The following is a 27,809-nucleotide window of genomic DNA, read 5'->3' as shown; positions in this document are numbered from 1 at the left end:
GGTACGTAGAGGTTGATACAAAATTTCTTGTGTTTGGAGTTTTTGCGACATCGGTGTTAAGACAATATTTCAGCTTAAAGGTGAGTGGATATTACTGCACTCTTTTATTGTTGTTGTTTGTCACGGAATTATCTATAATTATTGACATTTAGGTTCATTTTCTAACGAACATTGTTAGCAAGTGCGTGATTCTTTGTGTAAGATGGCGAAGTTCGTTATATGCGATAGTATGGTGATCCAAATACGCGACAGTGTCGCATATTACGATACCTATCGCATATAGAGCGAACTCGTTCTCTCACGATATGTTATACGTAATTTACGCAATACTATCATGAGATAACATTATTTTATAATTTATTGTAGTAAAATTTTGGCAACTGCGTTTATTTTAATTCGATTAAATTATCATAAACAGGAATTAATTTGACTAGTCTTATGATTAGAAATTGGAATGTTTTCTGGAACTTTGTTTCAAGGCAGTATTTTCCTCAGAAGTTGATCAATATTACTCCAAATTCAAAGTACTCCGTTCACAGTACTTATAAAAAATAATCTAACAAATAAAATCATAGAAGTTGAAGTCCTTTAAGAAGTGTGTCTGATTATTGTATTTATTCTTTGTAGACGGCATTGGCACCTAAAAGGAAAACATGTAGTAAAGATGTCATGGTTCGTGCCATTACATGTGTTAGAAATGGCGAGATGGGGTACTTAAAAGCCTCAAACGTTTTTGCAGTACCAAGACGTAGTTTGGAAAGGTATGTGAAGGATAACACTCGTACATCCGAGAAGCTGGTTGGTGTTAATCTTGGCAAAAGGCCTGTTCTCTCATCTCAACTGGAAGATGAACTAGTGAAATACTGCCTTGCAATGGAAGAGCGATTTTATGCTCTTAAATGTAAGCCGGCCTATGTGACCGAGTGGTTCTAAGTGCTACAGTCTGGAACCGCGCGACCGCTACGGTCGCAGGTTCGAATCCTGCTTGGGGCATGGATGTGTGTGATGTCCTTAGGTTAATTAGGTTTAAGTACTTCTAAGTTCTAGGGGACTGATGGCTTCAGAAGTTAAGTCCGATAGTGGTCAGAGCTATTTGAGCCATCTTAAATGTAAGGACATACGAAGCATGGCCTGCCAGTTAGCTGTCAGGAATAGGTTGAAGAATCCCTTCAATTCAGAAAAGGCTTCAGCAGGAAAGAAGTGGCTCCGAGCTTTCCTTAAGAGACATCCCATTTTATCAATGAGAACTCCTCAGGGTCTTGCAGCAGCAGGAGTGAAAGCTTTCACTCCAGAAGATGTGGGGAGGTTTTTTGATATTTACGAATCTGTGCTATCTAAAGTCAACCATAACCCACATCGAATCTTCAATGTTGACGAAACCGGGGTGACGTCTGTGTAGCACAAACACAGCAAGGTTATTGCTATGAAAGGGAAGAGACAAGTTGCTGCCTTGACTTCAGCAGAAATGCGAAATTTCATCACAGTTGTAACGTGTATGAACGCAGCTGGAACTAATCGTCTTCCCAAGGAAGAATATGAAGCAGGAATTGATGGACTGTGCCCCTGCAGGATCAATATCAGCTTGATATCCAAGTGGCTGGATACCAACTCACATTTTTACTCAGTGGTTTGATCATTTTGTGAGTCATGTAAAGCCGTCTTAAAATGGCCCTGTCATTTTGATTCTTGATGGGCATTATTCCCACACAAAGAATCTCGATGTGTTAGATAAAGCACGTGAAAACAATGTTCATGTTGTATGTTTGCCACCTCACTCAACGCATTAAATGCAGCCACTTGACGTCGGATTTATGGGGCCTTTGAAAACCTACTATGCCCAAGAGATAGAAACGTGGGTGGCAAGTAACCCATGTCGTATTATCACCCCATTATTAATAGCCAGGTTATTTGGGGCAGCTTACAACCGAGCAGCAACAATGGAAGAATCTGTGAATACCTTCAGAAAAACAGGTCTCATCCCATGCAACAGAAACATCTTTAGGGAACATGAATTTTCAATTCATCGCCATGCTGACGCTCTTCAAGAAAGAGATGCCAAAAACGAACATGAAACTACTGATGGTGATGGTCAAGCTGTCAGCCCGGCAGACATCAGACCTCTCCCAGACATCGCAAAACCACCTGGAGATAGTCAAATACGTCAAACATCGCGTTAGTGCTCTGCTGCGTTACTAACTTCAACTCCTTATGTGAAGCAATTGCAAAAATCTAAACAGAAGAAATCAGAGGCTGAAGCTAAGAAAGCAGCCAGAAAGTTATTTGGGGAGAAGAGTGGAAAATCTTCAAATCGTAGACCTAAAGCAGAAGAATCGTCTAGTGACTCAGCATCCGATGTCCATCTTGATGACAGTGGGGATTCAGACAGCAGTGATGACGATGACGCAGAGTGTCTGTTCTGGGCGCTTTTCTGAAGACAAACACGGGGAGAAATGGGCACAGTGCAGGCAATGTTATTGCTGGGCTCATGAAGATTGCGGTGTCACAGAAGACAATTTTGTTTGCCACGGATGTCGAAAATATAAACCTAAGTAGTGTGAAATGAGGGAAGGATAACAGAAATGAATGAACATGTAAAAATTGTATATTCATATGTCATTATTCTGTAATAAAATAATTAAAGCAAAATATTATTACTGTCTCATATTATGAAACCTTGATCTCATTTCTACGAAATGCCTTATTTGTTAAGATTTAATAACTACTCCGAAACATTGTTTATTATTGCAAATACGATAATTGTATGATAAAATTAAATAATGCAAGATATTATTACCATCATAAAAAACACAATTGTACTTACTTTTAGGTCTTTCAAATGGGTTTACAAAAGTGTGTCTCATACACTCCTGGAAATTGAAATAAGAACACCGTGAATTCATTGTCCCAGGAAGGGGAAACTTTATTGACACATTCCTGGGGTCAGATACATCACATGATCACACTGACAGAACCACAGGCACATAGACACAGGCAACAGAGCGTGCACAATGTCGGCACTAGTACAGTGTATATCCACCTTTCGCAGCAATGCAGGCTGCTATTCTCCCATGGAGACGATCGTAGAGATGCTGGATGTAGTCCTGTGGAACGGCTTGCCATGCCATTTCCACCTGGCGCCTCAGTTGGACCAGCGTTCGTGCTGGACGTGCAGACCGCGTGAGACGACGCTTCATCCAGTCCCAAACATGCTCAATGGGGGACAGATCCGGAGATCTTGCTGGCCAGGGTAGTTGACTTACACCTTCTAGAGCACGTTGGGTGGCACGGGATACATGCGGACGTGCATTGTCCTGTTGGAACAGCAAGTTCTCTTGCCGGTCTAGGAATGGTAGAACGATGGGTTCGATGACGGTTTGGATGTACCGTGCACTATTCAGTGTCCCCTCGACGATCACCAGTGGTGTACGGCCAGTGTAGGAGATCGCTCCCCACACCATGATGCCGGGTGTTGGCCCTGTGTGCCTCGGTCGTATGCAGTCCTGATTGTGGCGCTCACCTGCACGGCGCCAAACACGCATACGACCATCATTGGCACCAAGGCAGAAGCGACTCTCATCGCTGAAGACGACACGTCTCCATTCGTCCCTCCATTCACGCCTGTCGCGACACCACTGGAGGCGGGCTGCACGATGTTGCGGCGTGAGCGGAAGACGGCCTAACGGTGTGCGGGACCGCAGCCCAACTTCATGGAGACGGTTGCGAATGGTCCTCGCCGATACCCCAGGAGCAACAGTGTCCCTAATTTGCTGGGAAGTGGCGGTGCGGTCCCCTACGGCACTGCGTAGGATCCTACGGTCTTGGCGTGCATCCGTGCGTCGCTGCGGTCCGGTCCCAGGTCGACGGGCACGTGCACCTTCCGCTGACCACTGGAGACAACATCGATGTACTGTGGAGACCTCACGCCCCACGTGTTGAGCAATTCGGCGGTACGTCCACCCGGCCTCCCGCATGCCCACTATACGCCCTCGCTCAAAGTCCGTCAACTGCACATACGGTTCACGTCCACGCTGTCGCGGCATGCTACCAGTGTTAAAGACTGCGATGGAGCTCCGTATGCCACGGCAAACTGGCTGACACTGACGGCGGCGGTGCACAAATGCTGCGCAGCTAGCGCCATTCGACGGCCAACACCGCGGTACCTGGTGTGTCCGCTGTGCCGTGCGTGTGATCATTGCTTGTACAACCCTCTCGCAGTGTCCGGAGCAAGTATGGTGGGTCTGACACACCGGTGTCAATGTGTTCTTTTTTCCATTTCCAGGAGTGTATTAGGCACCTTTCCTCTAGCTCCTCCTCTTGTGGTTCTTGAAGAGAATATTCGCTATTGGTAGCTGAAATTAACTCAGTCTTTCCCCTCAGTTATTCCTTGTCCCAAGCCTATATTCTTCTGTAACCTTTTGTTCTACTTCTTCCCCTACAACTGCATTCCAGTCCCCCATGATTATTAGATTTTCATCTCCCTTTACGTTCTGTACTACTGTATGAGTATCCTCATATATTTACTTTCTCTTCATCTTCGTTTACTGTACCCCACCCCTAATGAACTCTGCAACATTCATGGACTGAGGTGACAAGAAGAGAGAAACCTCCCAATTACGTGCCGGATCTGCTTTTGCCAAGCGTAGTGCAGCAACTCGACTGCGGCGTGGACTCAACAAGTCGGTGGAAGTCCTCCGCAATAATACTGAGACGTGTTTCCTCTGCAGCTGTCCGTAAATGCGAAAGTGTTGCCGGTGCAGTACTCTGTGCACGAACTGACATCTACACTACTTGCAATTAAAATTGCTACACCAAGAAGAAATGCAGATGAGAAACGGGCATTCATTGGACAAATATATTATACTATAACTGACATGTGATTACATTTTCACGCAATTTGGGTGCATATGTCCTGAGAAATCAGTACCCAGAACAACCACCTCTGACTTTAATAACTGCATTGATACGCCTGGGCATTAAGTCAAACAGAGCCTGGATGGCGTGTACAGGTACAGCTGCCCATGCAGCTTCAACACGATACCACAATTCATCAAGAGTAGTGACTGGTGTATTGTGACGAGCCAGTTGCTCGGCCACCATTGACCAGACGTTTTCAATTGGTGAGAGATCTGGAGCATGTGCTGGCCAGGGCAGCAGTCAAACATTTTATGTATCCAGAAAGGCCCGTACAGGATCTGCATTATCCTGCTGAAATGTAGGGTTTTGCAGGGATCGAATGAAGGTTAGAGCCACGGGCCGTAACACATCTGAAATATAACGTCCACTGTTCAAAGTGCCGTCAATGCGAACAACAGGTGACCCAGACGTGTAACCAATGGTACCCCATACTATCACGCCGGGTGTTACCCCAGTTTGGCGATGACGAATACACGCTTCCAATGTGCGTTCACCACGATGTCGCCAATCACGGATGCGGCCATCATGATGCTGTAAAAAGAACCTAGATTCATCCGAAAAAATAACGTTTTGCCATTTTCGCACCAGGTTCGTCGTTGAGTACACCATGGTAGGCTCTTCTGTCTGTGATGCAGCGTCAAGGGTAACAGCAGCCATGGTCTCCGAGCTGATAGTCCATGCTGCTGCAAACGTTGTCGAACTGTTCGTGTAGATGGTTGTTGTCTTGCAAACGTCCCCATCTGTTGACTCAGAGATCGAGACGTGGCTGCACGATCCGTTACAGCCATGCGGATAAGATGCCTGTCATCTCGACTGCTAGTGAAACGAGGCCATTGGAATCCAGCATGGCGTTCCGTATTACCCTCCTGAACCCACCGATTCCATATTCTGCTGACAGTCATTGGATCTCGACCAACGAGAGCAGCAGTGTCGCGATAGGCTACAATCCGACCTTTATCAAAGTCGGAAACGTGATGGTACGCATTTCTCCTCCTTACACGAGGCATCACAACAACGTTTCACCAGGCAACGCCGGTGAACTGCTGCTTTTGTTTGAGAAATCGGTTGGAAACTTTCCTCATGTCAGCAAGTTGTAGGTGTCGCCACCGGCGCCAACCTTGTGAGAATGCTCTGTAAAGCTAATCGTTTGCATATCACAGCATCTTCTTTCTGTCGGTTAAATTTCGCGTCGTAGCTCGTCATCTTCGTGGTGTAGCAATTTTAATGGCCAGTAGTGTAGATTTTGTCCCATAAATGTTCGATTGGGTTCATGTCGGGCGATCTGGGAGGTGAAATGATTCGCTCGACTTTTCAAGAATGTTCATCAAACCACTCGTGAACAACCGTGGCCCAGTGACATGGCTCTTTGTCATCCATAAAAATTCCATCGTTGTTTGGGAACATGATGTCCATGAATGGCTGTAAGTGTACTCCAAGTAGCCGAACACAAACATATCCAGTCAGTGATCAGTCCATTCCACGTAAACACAGGGCGCACCATAATGGAGCCACCTCAACTGTGAATTTACTTTCAAAATCTTTTCGTAAAGAATTTACTTTATTTAGTAGCGATTCACCAAGAACATTAACACATTTACTCACACTATGTGAGCGTGGAAGTATTTGCCAGTGAGTAACAGATGAAAACAAATTTCTTTCAACAAATGGAAATTTTATTCCTAAAAAGCCTTTATATATTTAAAAAAAAAAAAACAGAAAGCACCCTGTAAATATCAAGGTTTTTTTTTTTTTTTTTTTTTTTTTTTTGCAGTATGAGCTTTCGGGCTGAGAAACTTGCCGCTCCCCCTTTTAACACGGCCGTAGTCACGACCGCTCACAACAACCTCTGAAAGACTACACTGGTGCAAATTGGTGCAAATCTGCAACACAACAGATTACTTTAAACTAAAAATTTTAACAACTGACACAAACACATAAACTATGCATCCCGTAGGAGGGATGGGAATGGTACAAAACTCTAACATTTTTAAAAAAAAATTACTTGCCACCGAAAGTGCAACTTGTTTTTAAAAGAAAACTCTTACGGTGGAAGGGAGGCAACTTTATGCACTAAAATTACCATTTAAATAAAACTCATGAAATGCAGTCTTACATAAAATATACAAACATGCTCTACATTACACATATACCGCCTCTCAAGATGATAAGCAAGATAAAAACATATTTCAGGAATTCGGCCTTTACACCTTAAGCAATAAATTCGTTAACACCGAATCCGACAAACATGACAGAGGCAGCTATTAACATATGGCAGATTGACAGACAGACAGACAGACAGACACTAACTGCCGAACAAACGCGGACGGGAGACAGACGAGCAATCTGGGGACGAGAGACTGACCAAGAAAACAAGTAGAATTTAACAAGTAAATGAAACAACATATCACGAATCACCTAACTTCTAATAAACTGCAATGTCTGTCGAAGACCTGGCGCAGCACCCCCAAAACGCTCTTCCGAACCGTCCGCTGCCAGCCGCTTCAGCGGACGCAGGGAGGCGCGCCGATCTCCCGTCTCACGGCGTCGCAGCTCGCGCCGGCCAGACCGATGTCGTGGGTTGACTCCTGTTGCTCCCGTGTCGACCGCGAAGTCACTACCCCTCGCTATACGCCGCGGCCCACTGGACTCACGTGGCGACCTCACATGTGCCAACGCTCAAGACGGACAAGTCATCCTATGTCTTAGTGCCCGACCCACCAACCGATCGATCCAACCACCAGTGACCATTGCCTGAACAAACTCGAGCACACTGGCGGCCTAACACATACTAGCACTCCGGACGACGGACAGGCACTGACTACCCCAAACTGACTCGGTTGACCAACTGACCAGACTCGCCCCCTAGCAAGCTCATAGCACCCCTTAAATGCACGTGAACAGGCTACCTTTCCCCTTTCCCACCAGAGGGAGACACCAAAGCTGCGATTGACACATCCGTGCCACCGCCAGAAACGGAGGGCGACTGGTTCACACTACGCGCTGCGGCGCGCTCTTCAAAACAGCACGTTTTACCACGGCTCATCACCACCAGTTTGCACAGTGCCTTTTTCAGAACTAGGGTTCATAGTTTTCTGGATTCAGCACCTCACTCGAACTCTACCAGCAGCTCTTACGAGCTGAAACCGGGATTCATCTGTCCAGGCCACAGTTTTCCAGTTGTCCAACATCCAGTCGACATGGTCACGAGCCAGGAGAGTTGCTGCAGGCAATGTAGTGGTGTTAGCAAAGGCACTCGTCGTCTGCTGCCATAGCCCACTAACGTCAAATTTCGCTGCACTGTCCTAACGGATACGTTCGTCGTACGTCCGACATTTCAGTGTTATTTCATGCAGTGTTTCGTGTCTGTTAGCACTGACAATTCTACCAGCCGCCGCTGTTCTCGGTCGTTAAGTGAAGGCGGTCAGTGATTGCGTTCTCCGTGGCGATAGCGGTACACTTTTGACACTGTGTATCTCAGAATGTTGAATTTCCTAACGATCTCCCACGCATCTAGCTCCAAGTACCATTCCATGTTCAAATTCTGTTCATGCCTGTCGTGCGGCCGTTGAAAGTCTCGAGCTCTATCTTCTTAGCTTGTGTTTTCTACTGAAAATCTCGTGCTTGTACTCTTGTTAACTTTGCTGTTACAGAGATCGCCTAAACTTTATTTTTTTTTATCGGTCCTGTGCGCAACAAATAACTTACTTGGTCTTTCTGCTGCCACTGCTTGATCTGCTGCATTCCATTATTTAACAAAAACATAATAAAACCTATTATTCATGCTGAGTGCAATGCATGTTCTGTATGGCGGCTCCTGCTGTTGCTGCGGCTGTTGCTGCTTACTACAACTACATATAATTCAAGAGAAGGGGTTTGGTCAAATCTAAACTCGATAAATGATAACCCAAACAAGTAATTACTTTTTTCAAAAACTATATTCTGAAAGCGATTCTTTTTCATTCAATTAACAAAACGTTAGAAGGTCTTTGAACAATCGCTTCGTGCGTAAATCTGCCTCCAGTGGCATTAAAACAATATTACAAATTAATCAAACTCTTCAGACAGATTGAAATACTTCTCAATTAAATACACAGTGAAACAATTCCCTGACAATTACAAAAGAAATCAATGACAAAAATCAATACTTAATCTATTCGCCTAACAGTGGTTTTCCCTTAAGTATTCAACTCCTATCATTATCAAAATTACCGTCTGCTGCTACGCACAAACACAAACCCTTTTATTAAATTAGTAAGTGCGCTGCAAATTATAAAAAATATCAACTCAATACCAAATCCTATGTCGCTGCTGGCGGACACGGCAGTACTGCAGCTCGACGACGACCTCTCGCTCAACACACGTGCGCACCACAGCAGGCGGGCTCCTACACTGGCTTCCGAACTGCCACTCATTAATCCGTGCGCTGCGAAGCGCGACAACAATATCATAGATTCAAGAGCTTGCGTATGCGCGCTGTAGCCAACCTTTACATCCTATGAGAGTATTACCAACTCGCACCGTACTGGATATCATTTCACATGAACCACATGAGTGGAAATGACAGCTCGGTCAAATCACTGACCTTTTCCACTTTGTACGTGATAATCCCGCCATCTGTATATGTGCATATCGCTATCCCATGACTCTTGTCATCTCGGTGTAAAGTAGCATGAAGTTCATCGCTCATTGCTCTACACGTATCTCGAACTGCGCGCTGCAGAGAGGCGCAGCAAGTGGCGCAACTGGCTGGAGCGTCACGTGAAACACTGCTACTCGGCACCACACACCTACTTATGTGGGCATCATTATACCACGTGATAACGGCCACTGGCTGTCGGCGGGGATTCCCCCACAGAAGGCCGTCGTGGTACGCGGCTCACTGTTACGTGGGGCCCCTATTCTGTCGCGCTACGTCTCCGCCCTTACCCCGTGCTGCTCCAGTAGAATGGCATTCTTTGAAATGTAACGACTTCTTTCTGGCTGTGCGCCTTCCATGGAAATCTCCGCTATGAACCCCTCGTCGCACTGTGTGTCACAAAAATCAAGTTTCTCAGTTTCGATAAGGCTTTCAGCGAAGTGCATGTCTAGTCGTGGGCGCTCACATGAAGTTCACCCACCTACAAATACCAGCGAAACTGCTTCTCTGACTTTATTCGCATCGGTGCCTTTCCTTTGGAAGGGTCTGATGTTATAACTGGATCTGGAAAACTCGCAAATGGCCTGGATCTCGGCGCATAGGTTCCGCAGAAGCAAAAAGTGAACTTAAAAAAAAATGTGTTTCTGCAAATTGATTCACAACACATGACGCATTCAAAGATATCTACAGCGGAAGAATGTGAAAACTACTGCACGGTCAGTCTATTACCACATTCGTCATGAGTTGGGAGAAGGGAAAATTGAAAGTACATTGGGAGAGGATCAGTTTTTTTATAATGGGCAGTCGGATGAAAAGGAGACAGATGGGAAGAAAGCAAGTAAAGTCTTTATTATTTCGAAAGAAATCGTCATAACTGTTAATACATTTATCTCACTTTGAGACGAGACGGTCAAAGCCTTCGCGGAAAAATTTTTGCGGTTGCATGGTCTAACAATACTACCACTTGCAAAGTAGGTTGGAAATCAGATTAATAATGTTACTCACACAACATATGTTCACTTTATCGGGCAACAACAACGCTATTGACTGTGGATGGTATCGTCAGAATGGAAATAATGAAGTCACTGTAAAAAAGTCATTAATTTTGGCATTTGTCTTGAATGGATTCCCACGTAGATTTCGTCGAAGTTGTTATGGCTCATCTTGTTGATTCTAGGGTGATTCCACTTTGACTGCTAGAAGGCCCAGACCTTTATTTTAGCAATATTTGAAGACAACAAATGCGTTTTTCAGGAAATTCTTAATTATCAAACAATCCCAGATCAGAACAATGGCATAGTAGAAATAATTTTTGACTTGGTGTTCACGATCCACATTTTTATTAAACTTCTTATAAATTCACATATACTTCTTCTTAATTCTCACATCATCAAGAAAACAGTTTTGTATAAATCTTCATATATTTGATTTCCACTTTAACCAAACACAAGGCTTGACTGTTCTTTTACAAAGCGAAATAACAACATAACTTCTGCAAAGTGAAACAAAGACTGCTACGTGCGCATTCGCCCCAAAACGGTTACAAGTAAGTCAAATTTTTATGACAGTCTCACAGAAATGAATACACACAAGAACCATATCACTGTAATATATCGATACATCGGAGTACCTGCACATTAATAAAAGCAATTGTGAATATTGTCACAAAAATATGTCTGTTACTTCGCAGAAAAGTGGTACGATATTACTGGTATCGAGAACTGGGGTTGGAGTGCCGTAATGGTCACGTAAATAAAGAACCATTACAATGGTCCTCACGTCACCAAGGTTGCTTCGAATACGATGCAGAAGTTTCGCTGAGAAGCCCTTATACGTCCTCCATACAGTCCCGATCTCCTCCCATGCAATTTCCATATTTTTGGCGCCCTGAAGAAAGGTATTCGTGGCCGTCGACTTGCTTCGAACGAAGAATTGACGCCTGGCTACAATCATGGTTCCGCAGGCAACCGCAACCATTATTCCATTAAGGCATTGATAGTCCTTTCTCACAGTGGGATAAATGTATCAACAGTCTGGGCGATTACTTTTGAAATAATAAACAGTTCACTCACTTTTTTGCATCTGTCTCGTTGCCATATGACTGCCCCTCGTAGGAGAGGTAGCTGCACTCTGCATGTATTTTTAACGGTGCCGTAATTTAAGAAGAAAAATAAAACATACATTCCATTGAAGAGCTTAGAGAACGATTTTGATAATAATATTTCCATGCTTTGACAATGTGGTATCAAGTACAGGGATATAAAAGTAAGCTACCCTCCTTATGAGAGGCAGATTACCGAGCACTGTCTGAACGACAAGAGATGAAAAATCAGGAAAAGTTAAGGTGTGGCGTTACTCCTGATATTTAATTTGGCGAGGAAAGCAAAGAACTATCGCGAAGTTGTTCGTCGCGATAAAAAGCACAGCGTGATAGGACTTGCTGTTTGCATAAGGATTAAAAAAAATTTATTCGAATGCTTAATGAAGTTGAACATATACTGTAATCCAATTATAATCAAGAAGTAATGGGTGTGTGCTGCAGATGGATATAGTAAACTTTGACTAGACACTCTTCAAGAAGTTGTCGAATTTTATTATGTCAAAAGTAGAGTAAAACGAGAAGGAAAATGCAAGAAACATACAGCAAGAAGAACTGCAGACGGCTAAAGAGCTTTCAAAACTGAACCAGCTGCCAACATCCGAAATGTAACCCTTGAGGCCACTGCAAGATCCAAGATGAGTTGCGTTTGGAGTGCAACTCGGTGTAGAGGCGAATCATGGATACGAATCATGGATAACGGAGGAAAACAGAGATGAAACGAATAAAAGCCTTCGAAATATCATGTTGGCAGAATTCTTTTATTATTATTTCATTTTTATTTATTTATTTGAGTCATATATTTTCCGATTGGTTTGATGCGGTCCTCCGCGTATTACCTCTCCTGTAGCAACCTCTTCATCTCAGAGTAGCGCTTGTATCTTACGTCCTCAGTTATTTTCTGGATGTATTCCAATCTTTGTCTTCTGTAAGTTTTTACCCCCTACAGTTCTCTCTACTACGAAAGTAGTTATACCTGATGCCTTAACACATGTCCTTTGACTTCTTCTTACTAGTGTTTTCTTTCTTCACCGATTGTGCTGAGAGCCTCTTTATTTCTTGTCTTATCAATCCACCTGATTTTTAACATCGTTCTGTAGCACCACAGCTCAAACGATTCGATCCTCTGCCGTTCCCGTCTTCCCACATTTCATGATTCACTTCCACACAATTCTGTACCCCATATGTACATTCTCAGGAATTTCTTTCTCAAATGAAGGCTTGTGTTTCATACCAGTGGACTTCTCTTGGCCAGAAATGCCCTCATTCCCCGCGCTAGTCTGCTGTATATGTCTCTCTGGCCTTGTCCATCGAGGGTTATGTTGCCTCTAAGGTAACAGAATTCATTAACTCCGTCTACTTTGTGCCCCACCGATTTTGATGCTAAGTTTCTCGCTATTCTCATTTCTGCTACTTCTCATTACTTTAGTCTATTTCCGGTTTACTCTGTCTATATTTTGTGCTCATTACACTGTTCATTCCATTCAACAGATCCCGTAACTCTTCCTCTATTTGACTGAAGATAGCAAAGCCTTCCGCGAATCTTGTCATCGATATCGTTTCATCCTGAATTTTAATCCCACTTTGAGGCTTTTATTTTCGTCATTGCTTCTTTAATGAATAGTTTGAACAGTAAGGGGGATAGAATGTGTCCCTGTCACATATCCTTTTTCATCCGAGCACTTCGTTCTTGATCTTGGTTCTTGTAGATATTGTGTACTACTCATCTTTCCCTGCAGCTTACTTCTATTTCTCTAAGAATTCCAAACGTTCCACCGTTTCACATTGTCGAACTTTGTTTTCTGTATCGACAAATCCTGTGAGTATATCTTGATTTTTCTTTATTCTTGCTTCCATTATAAAGCGCAAACTCAGAACTGCCTCTCTGGTGCCTTTCCTAAGGTCGAAATGATAGCCATCTAACAGATCCTCAGCTTTCTTTTCCATCCTTTGATATATTATTCTTGTCAGTACCTTGGCTGCGCAAGCTGTTGAGCTGATTACGCGATAATGCTGTCACTTATCTGTCTTGCTGCCTTTGCAATTGTGTGGATAATATTTTACCGATAGTGTAATGGTATGTCGCCAATCTCATAGATTCTACTCTCAACTTGAATTAATCGTTCGGTTGCTACGTCTCGCAATGATTTTAAAAATTCCTATGGAATATTATCTATCGCTTCTGTGTTATTTAATCTCAAATCTCCCAGAAGTATCTGAAATTCTAGTACTGTATCCCCTATGTCTTCCTTATCACATTCAGTTTCTTCTTCTATCAGGCCATCCGACAAGTCCTTCAATGTACTCTTTCCATCCATCCGCTCACTTCTCTGCGTTTATCAGTGGAATTTCCATTGCAGTCTTAATGTTTTTACCCTTAATTTTAATTTCAGGAAAGGTTGTTTTGACTTTCATTCTATAGGAAAGTCTAGAAGATAAAATGGATTGGTCTTTTAAGGAATGAAGAAATGCTGCAACGAGTCAACATGAAAAAAATCCCTAATAAATACACAGTGATAAAACAGAACGTTTGAGCATGTAATACGACGTGAGTCGTTCGTGGAAACTGTAGCTGAAAGGAATGCGGAAGCGAAGGTATGGGTAAATAACGCAGATCAATTGATGACGTCTTATTGAAATGAAGAGGATAGATAACAAGCGTTAGGACTGTAATACCCTTTGTTCTTTTCGACATTTCAGGGGTTCAACACAGGCACAGCGAAGTGTCAGAAATATGAATACACATGTATTCAACAACATGTCCAGACATTTTGTCGTCATGCTACTTTGACTTCTCTACTCCTTGCTTCGTCTGATCCACGAAATACAGTAAAGGGATTTTACATATTTCGTGTACGAAAAACTGTTTGACCATATCCATACAAGGTGCTCGGAAGAAACCTATGGCTTGGTTCTCGGGGTGGTTCAGCTTACCAACCCCTCCAGCTTTTAACGTTTTTGGACTTATTTTTGTATCTTTTTGCTTATCTTTATATTATTATACTTCAATTACAATTTAATATTAACTTTTTAACACACTGCGTTAGATTACTACCGACTGATTGCTTGAGCGACCGTAATGAAAATAACAGTACGAAAATGCTGGGTTTTCTTTCAGTGGTACTTAAGATGCGCGGTCAGCTCGAATGCTTGTATGCTGTTTTTCTTGGCAGTCCTGTACCCGCTGTCGAAATGCGCTCTCACGCTGCCAGAAAAAAAAACCTAAAAAACGCCGTGGATGCGCGTTTAAGTTACTTGAGCCTCCGAGCAAACTTTTAAACAACAAAAGGTGGAAACAGTGAAGTCTGTGTCGAGATTACTAGATTCCGACCTAGAAGATGACAACAAAGTATAAGATAAGTAAGTATTACGTGAAATCGTGGATATTTTGTAGATGGCGCGGTGCTAAGTCGAAACAGTAGGAGCTGCTTATAATGTAGAGCTGATGGAAGTAGTGAAACCCCTTGATGTGCTCCAGGACCGTCGTGTCCCCCCTTTGCCAGTCATGTCATACAGCGGATCAATCACATAAGCACACCTGTCAGTATTGCAAAAGGCTGTGTTAGACATATTGGTGGAACTACGATACTGCAGTTTGTCTACAATAAAAAATGCTTTGAAAATACTTGTAGGGCTGAATGCTGAACGCTGGTCAAGTATGTAAGAGCAGGCATAGGTCGGACTTCAGCCCTTTTAACACAAGAAACTTTCCAATCGAAATCGACTAGTGGAAATGCGTGAGACTTTCATGCCAACGTGTAAATCAACAGCCAACCACATCGCGAATGTGCCTGTGACGTCAATGATTACACCAAGTGTCGAGTTTTAAATTTCCGAGTGTGGTACAAGTTGCGTGTGCCCTAAAACATGGGACTGTAGTGGCGTCTGCTACGATAGCTATTCTTTCCGAGCTCACTCCTATTAAAGAAATTATGTGCTCTCGCGTCTTCTTAATCTTTATTGTGTTGTTTACTTTATTTTCGTGACGCACTGAAATGGTTGCACGAGATCCTGATAATTTTGCTAGTACCCTTATCCTGGCACTCGTGATGTAGTGGCTATCGTTGCTGTCTGTGGATCACGGAGCCTCGGGTTCGATTCCCGGCCGGGTCGGAGAGTTTCTCTGAATGTTTGTGTTATCATCATTCGGAAAAGTGGCGAGACTGGGCAGTGGAAATACTGGGAATTTGTACGGGAGCTGATAATCACGCAGCCCCACTAACCAAATATCATTATCATCGTTATCCTAGAAGAGAGACGAAACCTCTGATACTAAAAAGGTATTTACGTTTTACATTGTGTATAAATAAGAACGCAAATCGATAAACTTGTTTCAATGAAAATTAGTTCAACACTGAAAATTCAAAATTATTTGACGAGAAAAATAATTTTTGATGCTAATTGGCACTTAGCAAGGGAACGAGATACAAAAGATAAAGGTGCTATTAACTGCGTTATAGGCATTCACAAGTGTATACTTCCGCGAACAAATAAGTTATATATTTTGAAATGTTTTGACGACACTTTTCCTATTCTTTCACTTTTCGGAAGAATAGAGAATTTCCACACAACCTTCTGCAAAAACATCCACTATGAATGTGGCTTTGGCATTTTGTTGCTATATTTCTATTTTATCGTAGAAAGGCCAGTCCCTCGTAACCTGATGTTCACTGTTCAAGTGCCAAAGTAGACAGCAGACACACACAGTTTTGGCACTGACATGCGAACGAAATGGACCACTCGCTACCTACAACGTACAGGAATAAAACGCCAGGGCCGCTGCAGTAGGCTCACTTGGCTGGGTAATCAATTGAGACAAGATTGTTGTTCGTGTAACATGGGCTTAATAATAGGCAGTGCACGTGTACAAGACACTGCAGGACGACTGTTTACAAACATGTCTCCCTCGTATGAGTTACGAGAATGCCGAGACATCTAAACCGGCGCACACTCTAAAAAAGATATCACATCTCTTACAAAAACTTATTCAGAACATTGCAAGGAGGAGTTTTATAACGTACTATACAAATTTTCTCCAGAAGCTGAAATAAATATAAAATTGGATTATCTGTATCTAACAGTGCTCAAAAGCATAAAAGCCATTATCTTCTCCGCGCTCCATATCTGAACCGAAGGTGAGTGATTCACAGAGTACAGCTGTGGACGCATATGTGGAAATTGGTGCAGTCAGCCAATACCTTCAACTGAAATATATCTAACGGAAAGTTCATGTAGGAGGGACGTTCAATAAATAAGCAACAATTTTGTTTCGGCCAATGCTGATTGAAAAAAATGCTTAATTTGCTGTGGGACATCGTGGAATTTTCCCACTTGACCCCCTATAGTTTCATGAAGTTCAGATAGGTGGTGGCGCTACATGTACCTTTCAAAATGTCTGTAATGGAGATGCGTTCCATGCACAGAGCTGTTACTGAGCTTCTTTTGGCGGAAAACCAAAACATCCAGATATTTGTAGACGCTTGCAGAATCTCTGCGGAGACCAGGCAGTGAAGACATGCACGATGAGTCTTTGGGCGAGGCAACTGTCACATCGCAACAAGGTCGCGCAAACCTATCCGATCTTCCGCTAGCTGGCCGGCCGCACACAGCTGTGGTTCCTGCCATATTGGAACGTGCGGACACTCTCATTCCTGGGGATCGACGGATGACAATCAGATACCTCACTGCTGAACTGGACGTCTCTGTTGGTAGTGCTGACACACTCGTCCACTAGTTGGGGTACTCAAAGGTGTGAGCCCACCACCTAACAGAAAACCACAAAGAGCAACGAAGGACGGTCTTTGTGGAATTACTTGCACGCTACGAGGCTGATCGTGACAATTTTTGTCGAAAATCGTCACAGGCGTTGAAACACGGATTTGCCGCATCAAACCGAAAACTAAACGGCAATCCATGATGCGGCGCACCACTCCTCCGGAGAGAAAATGTTCGAAGCCGAGCCCTCGGCAGGTAAAGCCATGGCGACGGTCTCCTGGAACTCTGAAGGTGTTATACTGTTTGATGCACTTCCTAATGCTGCAACCATCAACTCTGAAGCGCACTGTTGTTCCCTCAAGAGACCGAAGAAACGACTTCGGCGTGTTCGTCGCCACAAAAGTGCAAGCGAACTCTCTTTCTGCGTGACAACACAAGGCGTCAAACAACTCTGCGCACCCGTGAAGAGCTCACAAAACTTCATTGGACTGTTCTTCCACATCCACCTACAGCCCAGATCTCGCACTTTCCGACTTCCATCTTTTTGGCTCAAGGAGGGAAGCAACCCGCGAGAAGCAGTACCTGGATGATGCGGAGTTTATTGATGCATCAAGACATTGGCGCCGACGTCGACCAGTAGAGTAGTACCATACGGGCATACAGGTTCTCCCGGTAAAGTAGCATAAGACCGTCGTATTGAATAGAGATTACGTTAAAATTAAGATTCTGTAGGCAAAAGAGTGTAGAATAATATGGCGTATAGCAATCGTAAATGAAACAATTTGTTTTCAGGAGGAAAAAAAAAAAACGAAATTGTGAAGAGAAGTTGACTACCACTAGTGACACACATATTTTTTGTCTATAGATTGCAGGTACTATATTTTTCACCTCTCCTTATTACGACTATTGGCGTCTCCAGCATTACATCTATAAACGAAAACTACACATTTGCGTAGGAAGTAATATAATGCTAGTAACACACTGAAGAGCCGAAGCAACTGATACACCTGCCTGATACCATGTAGGGCCCCCACGAGCACGCTGAAGTGCCACAACACGACGTGGCACTTAGTGCTGGAGGGAACTGTCATCATGAATCCTGCAGGGCTGTCCTTAAATCCTTAAGAGTACGAGAGGTTGGAGGTCTCTTCTGAACAGCATGTTGCAAGGCATCCCAGATATGGTTAATAATGTTCCTGTCTGGGAGTTTGGTGGCCAGCGGAAGTGTTTAATCTCAGAATAGTGTTCCTGGAGCCGCTATGTAGCAATTCTGGATATGTGGGGTGTCGCATTGTCCTTCTGCAGTTGCCAAGTCCGTCGGAATGCACAGTGGACATAAGTGGATGCAGGCGATCATACAGAATGCTTACGTACTTTCTACCTGTCAGAGTCGTATCTAGACGTATCAGGGGTCCCAAATCTCTCCAACTGCACACGCCCCACATCATTAGAGAGCCTCCACCAGCTTGGACAGTCCCCTGCTGACATGCAGGTACCTTGGATTCATGAGGTTGTCTCCATACTCTTACACGTCCATCCGCTCGATACAATTTGAAACGAAACTCGTCCGACCAGGCATCAACAGTCCAATGTCGGTGTTGACGGTCCCAGGCGAGGCGTAAAACTTTGTGTCGTGCAGTCATTAAGGGCACACGAGTGGGTTTTCGGCTCCTGACGCCCACCCATATCGACGATGTTTCGTCGAAAGGTTCGCACGCTGACACTTGTTGTTGGCCCAGCGCTGAAATCTGCAGCAATTTGCGGAATGGTAGCACTTCTGTCACGTTGAACAATTCTCTTCACTCGTCATTGGTCCCGTTCTTGCAGGATCTTCCTCCGACCGCAGCGATGTCAGAGATTTGATGTTTTACCGTATTCCTGATATTCACGGTACACTCGCGAAATGGTCGTACGGGAAAATTTCCACTTCATCGCTACCTCGGAGATGCTGTGTCCCATCGCTCGTGCGCCAACTATAGGAGAACTTTCAAACTCACTTAAATCTTGATAACCTGCCATGTAACAACAGCAGCCGCATTCTGCCTGTTTATATACCTCTGTATTTGAATACGCATACCTATTCCAGTTTCTTTGACGCTTCAATGTATAATGCACAACTTTGGATGGAAAATGGCTCTTCAGACACGAAAATATAAACATAAATTTTGTCATCAAAGTGCAGCATGCAGTGCAAAGGTAAGTGCCAAACTGAACACTGCGATAGATACCTAAAGTAACAGCAAATCCGATGAGCATTACATAAATAAGACAATAATCAAATAAAATTAGAAAAAATCTCTATGTCTAATAAAGCACTAACATTAGTTCTCTATTAAACAGAAAACAGGCAGCCGAATGTAATTACGATACAACAAATCTTTTTAATGAAAAAGAACAGGCAGTCAAATTTATGAGCTAATTATGTTACTTGCAAAAATTTATCATAAATTGAGATACAAATTTAACAAAAAACAATAGGAAGTAACTCCACTTCTTGGTGAACGAAGGAAAACAGTTTAATTCTTACATATATAGCTTAAAAAGAAACAGCGTACATGTAAGAATGGTCTTAATGGTAATTAAAAGAAATAACGGAGTGGAAATGTGTTATGGGGGAGATGAAGGATACACACCAAAGTGTAGGGTAGATACGTAATCTGCACCGAATTTGTAAACGTATTCATAGCTTATTACGGTATATTAATAATTTTTATTTATGGACCGTCTGACAGCAACTGAATAAAACACAATATTTTAGTGCCATACGCGTTTCGCCTTTATTTTCTGCAAGGCATCATCAGTGGCAGGTTGCGTGGACAATTTCCTACATATTACGCTCCTGTTGCATTTTTGGTGTTGTTCTTCTTCTTATGAACGCCAATTTGCGTTTTTTTTCGCCATTCCACAACACTATGCACAGAACGCTTGTTTTAAAGCAAACATTGCTTTAAAACAAGCGTTCTGTGCATAGTGTTGTGGAATGGCGAAAAAACGCAAATTGGCGTTCATAAGAAGAAGAACAACACCAAAAATGCAACAGGAGCGTAATATGTAGGAAATTGTCCACGCAACCTGCCACTGATGATGCCTTGCAGAAAATAAAGGCGAAACGCGTATGGCACTAAAATATTGTGTTTTATTCAGTTGCTGTCAGACGGTCCATAAATAAAAATTATTAATATACCGTAATATTGCGCGCAACTGAGGAGGACAGGACTATAAAAGTTGAAGATGTATTTATAGCTTGTATAAGAAAGTGCAACGACGCAAAGACACATAGACATAGAGGAGAAAAAGAGATTTTCACGTTAACGATTATACATATACATAAGTGGGTGAATCAAGGAATGTAACATTCATCTTTTTATCAGTGAACATGAGCCATCTTAAAAAACCATTAACGTATAGCTATATCAATAGCATGAGACATTACGCCTCTCTGTACACGTCGTGCGTTGGGGCATTTTAGAGGGGGGAAAGCATGTAATGAACTTTACCTGAACAGGCAGCCCCGTGAGAGCGCCGACGTTATTGCACGTACAGTAGTTACCTACTCGCCAGCAAAATAATGGTTTAAATAGGTATGAGCACTATGGGACTCAACATATGAGGTCATCAGTCCCCTAGAACTTAGAACTACTTGAACCTAACTAACGTAAGGACATCACACATATCCATGCCCGAGGCAGGATTCGAACCTGCGACCGTAGCGGTCGCGCGGTTCCAGGTTGAAGTAACGCAACAGCCCTCGGACGAAACACGTACACTTTTATTACAATGTGTTCAGTCTGTTCTGTCATCGTACAGTACGGTGTGGAACAAATGCAGAATGTTTCCTTGCATGTATTTTTAAAAATTTTGACCATCATGATAACAACGGAGTGTAAAGCGAGGCACCATCGACTGTCTTACACGCTCAAGAATCCCGGGTGTTTGGCGTACTACTTGCACGGTTGCAACCAAATCCGTGCGAATATCGACCGGAGCCCCGTAAACTAGGTTCTTCACGTGCACCCACAAGATTATTATTTTTATATCTGGTGGCCGAGCTGGCCATGGAACACGACCACTGCGACCAATCCATTGTCGTCCAAATTGTACTCCAATGTAGCTCCTAACACAGAGCGCAAAGAGTACCGACGTCTTGTTATGTTGAAATCACGTGAAGTGGCAAATTATCAGCGGCACATCCTCTAGGAACTGTGGGGAAATTGCACTGTTGTGCGCTATTTTCAGTGCAATAGAGATATAAATGTAACTGGGGCAAGAAACCAAACTAAATGCAGTTATTCTGTAACGAGTACTACAAAAATACTCAGAAGATATCCGAGGACAAGTTGTGAAAGTTTTTCGGTGGAGTTTTGCTTCACCCTGTATATTGACTTTGGGGCACTGCGAATCAAAGACTTCCTGTGTGTCCAACGGTGCCTTAATTGCTGTGACCTAGATCACTTACCAAAGTGGTGCAGAGAACGGCAAGTGCCTTTTGCCAAGTGTGGCAAATCAGGCCACAAGAAGTCTGATTGTAGGGAATCCGAAAGCGTAGAGTGCATATCGGAATCCATTGATGTAGCCGACAATGTAAAATTATCTTCTAGCAATCTAGATTGATTAAAAATTTGACGTACACTGAATTCCACATTACAGTCGAAGCCTCCAGGTTCAAACTCATCAACGACGGACCGACGGGTAAACGTCAGCAGTGTCTTGCGCTGACATTGACAACACATTTCAAGTTTAGTACAGGACACCAGCGTACAGTCTGTTCAGCGGAAAATGAATGCCGTGACATCCATTAACCTTGAGGTTTTAATTCTGGTGATCATTTATTTCTTTTGTGTGATTTCAAACTGTCCGAGCCCTGTGCATCACGACGCCGAGTCATCGCACAAGAGTGATGTCACACCTAAAGGACATCCGCTGTTGACGTCTGCACGGAAAACAGTCCGTGTCTTGTGGCGGTCTGTCTCCACTTGGACTACCCGGTGACGACGGTAGCTCAGCGCTGTTCGCGAGGGGCAATTAATTTACGTTATAGCATACAACTCGTCTTTTAGTGATGTAGCGCAAAACATTAATTAATAACTGCGTGTTCGACTGTAGGAGAATGACGCCCCAGACGGATCGTCAGACACATGAGGTGAATATAAGGACATCTGTCGGAAGACAATCTAAGCGTCGGTAATAACGGTTAGAATTGTTAACAAATATGGCTGTGAATTAAATTATTTTATGGTAATTGAAAATAGCTTACCCTCTCGTATGATGAGGCTAATTTAAATAGAGTTATGAAAGCTGCATGCTGTTGTTGTGGTCTTCAGTTCTGAAACTGGTTTGACGCAGCTCTCCGTGCTACTCTATCCTGTGCAAGCTTCTTCATCTCCCAGTACGTACTGCAGCCTACATTCTTCTGAATCTGCTTAGTGTATTCATCTCTTAGTTTCCCTCTACGATTTTTACCCTCCACGCTGCCATCCAATCCCTTGATGCCCCAGAACATGTCCTACCGACCGATCCCTTCTTCTTGTCAAGTTGTGCCACAAGCTCCTCTTCTCCCCAATTCTATTCAATACCTCCTCATTAGTTATGTGATCTATCTTCAGCATTCTTCTGTAGCACCACATTTCGAAAGCTTCTATTCTCTTCTTGTCCAAACTATTTATTGTCCATGTTTCACTTCCATATATGGCCGCATTCAATAAAAATACTTTCAGAAACGACTTCCTGACTCTTAAATCCATACTCGATGTTAACAAATTTCTCTTCTTCAGAAACGCTTTCCTTGCCATTGCCAGTCTACATTTTATATCCTCTCCACTTCGACCGTCATCAGTTATTTTGCTCCCCAAATAACAAAACTCCTTTACTACTTTAAGCCTCTCATTTCCTAATCTAATTCCCTCAGCGTCACCCGATTTAATTTGACTACAATCCATTATCCTCGTTTTGCTTTTGTTGATGTTCATCTTATATCCACCTTTAAAGACACTCTCCATTCGGTTCAAGTGCTCTTCCAAGTCCTTTGCTGTCTCTGACAGAATTACAATGTCATCGGCGAACCTCTAACTTTTTATTTCTTCTCCATGGATTTTAATACCTACTCCGAATTTTTCTTATGTTTCCTTTACTGCTTGCTCAATATACAGATTGAATAATATCGGTGATAGGCTACAACTCTGTCTCACTCCTTTCCCAACCACTGCTTCCCTTTCATGTCCCTCGTCTCTTATAACTGCCATCTGGTTTGTGTACAAATTGTAAATAGCCTTTCGCTCCCTGTATTTTACCCCTGCCACGTTCAGAATTTAAAGAGAGTATTCCAGTGAACAATGTCAAAAGCTTTCTCTAAATCTACAAATTCTAGAAACGTAGGTTTGCCTTTCCTTAATCTAGCTTCTAAGATAAGTCGTAGGGTCAGTATTGCCTCACGTGTTCCAGTATTTCTACGGAATCCAAACTGATCTTCCCCGAGATCGGCTTCTACCAGTTTTTCCACTCGTCTGTAAAGAATTCGCGCTAGTATTTTGTAGCCGTGACTTATTAAATTGATAGTTCGGTAATTTTCATATCTGTCAACACCTGTTTTCTTTGGGATTGGAATTATTATATTCTTCCTGAAGTCCGAGGGTATTTCGCCTGTCTCATACATTTTGATCACTAGATGCTAGAGTTTTGTCAGGACTGGCTCTCCCAAGGCTGTCAACAGTTCTAATGGAATGTTTTCTACTCCCGGAGCTTTGTTTCGACTTAGGTCTTTCGGTACACATAAAATAAACCCATAAATTATTAATACAAAGAGAAAAAAAGCAAGTTACTGAAATACATAACATATAAGTTATTGCTAAGTTATTAATTTCGATTTACTTGTAATAGGATTCGTATGAAGAGACTAATTTGGCTCAAATTGTGCACCTTCCACATCTCTATATCCTTATATGTGGTTTGACCTTGTTTCAGTGCTTTACATAAAATCAGTGAAAAAACGGTTTCGGGCGTCCGCCTGCTTAGCTGCGTGGTAACGTGCATACCTCTCGTGCACTGGGTCCCGGTTCGACTCCCGGACGGGATAGAGATTTTCTGCGCTTGGGGACTAGGTGTTGTGTTGTCCTCATCATCGGCAGCAAGTCACCCAGTATGCCGCTCACTGAAATAAGACTTGCACTTGGCAGCCGAACCTGACTGGGACACCCCGGCCAACAATGCCATACGATCACTTCATTTTTCACCGGTTTCAGGCTAGGCTTAGGCCACCATCAGCTGAAGTTCACTATGCATAGAACGATCAGTTGACCTCAGTCGCTAAAACTGCTAGCAAATGATGGTGCCGTCTGAAGATGGAATAAGCCTAGACTGAAAACGGTCATTTAAATGATCAAGACTGTTGCTTCCTGGCAGATTAAAACTGTGTGCCCGACCGAGACTCGAACTCGGGACCTTTGCCTTTCGCGGGCAAGTGCTCTACCATCTTAGCTACCGAAGCACAACTCACGCCCGGTCCTCACAGCTTTACTTTTGCCAGTATGTCGTCTCCTACCTTCCAAACTTTACAGAAGCTCTCCTGCGAACCTTGCAGAACCAGCACTCTTGAAAGAAAGGATACTGCGGAGACATGGCTTAGCCATGTCCCAAGTTCGAGTCTCGGTCGGGCACACAGTTTTAATTTGCCAGGAAGTTTCATATCAGCACACACTCCGCTGCAGAGTGAAAATCTCATTCTGGAAACATCACCCAGGCTGTGGCTAAGCCATGTCTCCGCAGTATCCTTTCTTTCAGGAGTGCTAGTTCTGCAAGGTTCGCAGGAGAGCTTCTGTAACGTTTGGAAGGTAGAGACGAGATACTGGCAGAAGTAAAGCTGTGAGGACCGGGTGTGAGTCGTGCTTCGGTAGGTCATATGGTAGAGCACTTGCCCGTGAAAGGCAAAGGTCCCGAGTTCGAGACTCGGTCGGGCACACAGTTTCAATCTGCCAGGAAGTTTCATATCAGCGCACACTCCGCTGCAGAGTGAAAATCTCATTCTGGAAACATCCCCCAGGCTGTGGCTAAGCCATGTCTCCGCAGTATCCTTTCTTTCAGTGGTGCTAGTTCTGCAAGTTTCGCAGGAGAGCTTCTGTAAAGTTTGGAAGGTAGGAGACGAGATACTGGCAGAGTAAAGCTGTGAGGATCGGGCGTGAGTCGTGCTTCGGTAGCTCAGATGGTGGAGCACTTGCCCGCGAAAGGCAGATGTCCCGATTTCGAGACTCGGTCGGGCACACAGTTTTAATCTGCCAGGAAATTTCATACCGGCGCACACTCCGCTGCAGAGTGAAAGTCTCATTCTGGATCAAGACTGTTGTTTTTCACTCATTTTATGTAGATTACAAGATCACTGTTTTCCCAAATATGTTACCAAAAATTTTCAATATTTTACGCTGTGGTACAGCTTCAACGACAAAGATATGTTTTTCTGAGTGATCTTGGCATCTCACACTACATGCAAAAAATCTTTTACCAAGCAGTTCGAAAGGTCGTTCATGTGTTTGACAACGGTAGTTACCTGTAGTCAGATGACGGTCTTTTAATTAGAAAACTGTTTCACAGACTAAATGTATATTGTAGGACGCTAAGTTGGTGCTTTCATTCTTAATCATGCAGTGGCATTTACTCTTCTTAATCTAATCATCATTAGAAGTTTGCCCCTCACATCGGAATTTTGAAGAAGAGCAGCTTTTCTCTATTTTAAACAGTGGCCGGCCGGAGTGGGCGCGCGGTTCTAGGCGCTACAGTCTGGAGCCGGGCGACCGCTACGGTTGCAGGTTCGAATCCTGCCTCGGGCATGGATGTGTGTATGTCCTTAGCTTAGTTAGGTTTAATTAGTACTAAGTTCTAGGCGACTGATGACCTCAGATGTTAAGTCGCATAGAGCTCAGAGGCATTTGAACCATTTTTTAAACAGTGAAGCAGGAGAAAAATATTTCGTGGACTTAATAAACGGACGAGTTTTTTATTTTATAGAAATCTCTATACGTATTAAGACATTTTTTCAGTTTCGTACAAGCTTATGCTGTGACCTAGTACAGCTTACCTTGCCAGAACGTAATTGATTACTACATAAGTTTCCTTCTCAGCATGCACCATGTGGAAGTGGAAGACGAAAAAGGGAAAACGGTAGTGGTACAAAGTACCGTTCGTAAGGTGCATTGTGGTGTAAGAAAGGAATGTGCTAAGATGCCATTGCGACATCAGGTGATGGTATCATGTAAGCATTAAATGAGCGTAGACTAGCATACAAGAAACTACGCAAAAATGCGTCAATATTAGCGTCAGAGTTCAAAACGTGCCGCCGTTCTGTACACAGAAACAGTTTGGAACATATATTACTCCGTAAAAAGTAATCTACTGAACCCTTCTACCCTGTGCATGGCTTCTGGCCGTTAGCCTGGCCGAATACAGAGTCATACAAGTTGTACTCAGTAAGACAACTGAATGTGTTCGGCCGTATGGTGTGTTTACTTAAATATTCGGATGTATCATATTTCCCGTGCAAATCTACATTTAAAAATCAGGAACACCATAGGAATCTTCTGTTGATTTGCACCTCTCACTTTCAAATGAATACGATGACTTCCTAGAATTAAAAAGAACTTAATGTAAAAATTACGGAACACTAGGTGGAAGATGTGCGTTACAATGTCTGCCGTCACGCGCAGGATCAAATACATTACCTGCATATCATAGCACAGCTGCCTGTTTTTGATAAAGGAAATGAATTTCAAAGTCCTCATCGAAACTGTTCTTCATAGCGAGGCTCAGATACTTTCGATACCTACCGAGTACAGGTGACGATAGAAAAGTATTAGATCCAGTGAAAGACTGCGCACCTGTACTTGAGGGAAAATTCCAGATTTAAACAGCAGTGCTTTGAAGTAAATATTTTTGAAAAGCCTGAAGCTGGCGATGTTCTAACGGACCACTTAGAAAGAGAAGAATATGTTTTCCCGGCCGATTATTCTTTTTCCCACTTACGTCTATTAATTGAGTTTCCCCTTCGTACTGCCAGAAATCGTCTTGAGTGCTGTAAGGGCATCACTTAACACATAAATGAGGTCGTTCGGATGTGTGTTTACGACGATTGTAACTTCCCCATCTGTATTTTAACGGTTCTGCTGTATTCAGAAGTGGAACGGATTTATGGTGTACACCAGGTCACTAAAAAATTAACGAAAAGAACGACACCGTGTGCCATGCAAAGCCATATTCCTGATGATATCGTTATACGATGAACATTTATTGTAGTGGAGCCAAATATTTTTGAGTAAGACGAAAATAAAAATTTAGAAAGTAAGTCGAATGTGTACTAAAGTGTATCAGTTGGAGCACTGAAACTCAGAAATCGGTGGTGATCATAAATAATGCACCGCCTGACATTAGCGCCGTAAATCTCCGGCTGGTAATTTAGGCTTGTATTTC

The sequence above is a fragment of the Schistocerca cancellata genome, chromosome 5 (genome assembly GCF_023864275.1).
Source record: "Schistocerca cancellata isolate TAMUIC-IGC-003103 chromosome 5, iqSchCanc2.1, whole genome shotgun sequence".
In the NCBI taxonomy this organism is placed as follows: domain Eukaryota; kingdom Metazoa; phylum Arthropoda; class Insecta; order Orthoptera; family Acrididae; genus Schistocerca; species Schistocerca cancellata.
This window is presented reverse-complemented; position numbering follows the sequence as displayed.